The following is a 348-nucleotide window of genomic DNA, read 5'->3' as shown; positions in this document are numbered from 1 at the left end:
GAATGTCAAGTAATGGAAGCGACGGTTTCGGTTTTCTCTATATCCACTACCGAGTGTAGTCCCCTCCCCCACATATGAGAAACCCCTTCCAGGAGGCTTACTTCCATGATTCAGCCATTGGTCAAAGCGTCTCGAAGTGACTGACATCCCACGGCAGCTTTCACATTTCCCGTGAATGAATATCCTCAATGCGAGCGAACCCCCCCCCTCCCCACATGGCCTTGACTGGGTAATGCGATTTTGGGAAACTGTCAGGAGTCCTTCGGGGCCAAGTAAGGCAGATCAAGGTGGGTGACATCGCCTCGTGGGCAGTGGGTGTCTCGCGGGAAGCCTTCGATATCGGTCGCG

Source organism: Penaeus monodon, chromosome 19 (assembly GCF_015228065.2).
Source record: "Penaeus monodon isolate SGIC_2016 chromosome 19, NSTDA_Pmon_1, whole genome shotgun sequence".
NCBI classification, from domain to species: domain Eukaryota; kingdom Metazoa; phylum Arthropoda; class Malacostraca; order Decapoda; family Penaeidae; genus Penaeus; species Penaeus monodon.
This window is presented reverse-complemented; position numbering follows the sequence as displayed.